Below are 352 nucleotides of genomic sequence, written 5' to 3'. Positions count from 1 at the left end.
CACTGGTCCTTCGAGCATCGTTACAAGTTGCACCAAGCATAACCAATTAGTACGTGAGCCACGAGGCGATCCAAGGAGAACTTAGTACTACACATAGTGCAAAGAGGCACAAGTCTATTCATTCGGTTCTTCGAGTATTATACATTTGCAAACATAACCATTTATTACGTGGGCCACAAGGCCCTCTAGGAAAAAATAGCGCTACACATAGTGCAAAGGGGCACATGCCCGATCATTTGGTCCTTCGAGCCGGATACAGGATAACAAGGATTCCGTCCCAGCGATACAGAGGGTATAACCTGAAATTCATTCAAATTTTTATTCGAGCGTGCTCACAAGCCGCAAGCACAAG

This window comes from Cyphomyrmex costatus, unplaced genomic scaffold, assembly GCF_001594065.2.
Source record: "Cyphomyrmex costatus isolate MS0001 unplaced genomic scaffold, Ccosl1.0 scaffold743, whole genome shotgun sequence".
NCBI lineage: Eukaryota > Metazoa > Arthropoda > Insecta > Hymenoptera > Formicidae > Cyphomyrmex > Cyphomyrmex costatus.
The sequence above is the reverse complement of the archived record's forward strand: the minus strand, read 5'-3'. Positions refer to the sequence as shown.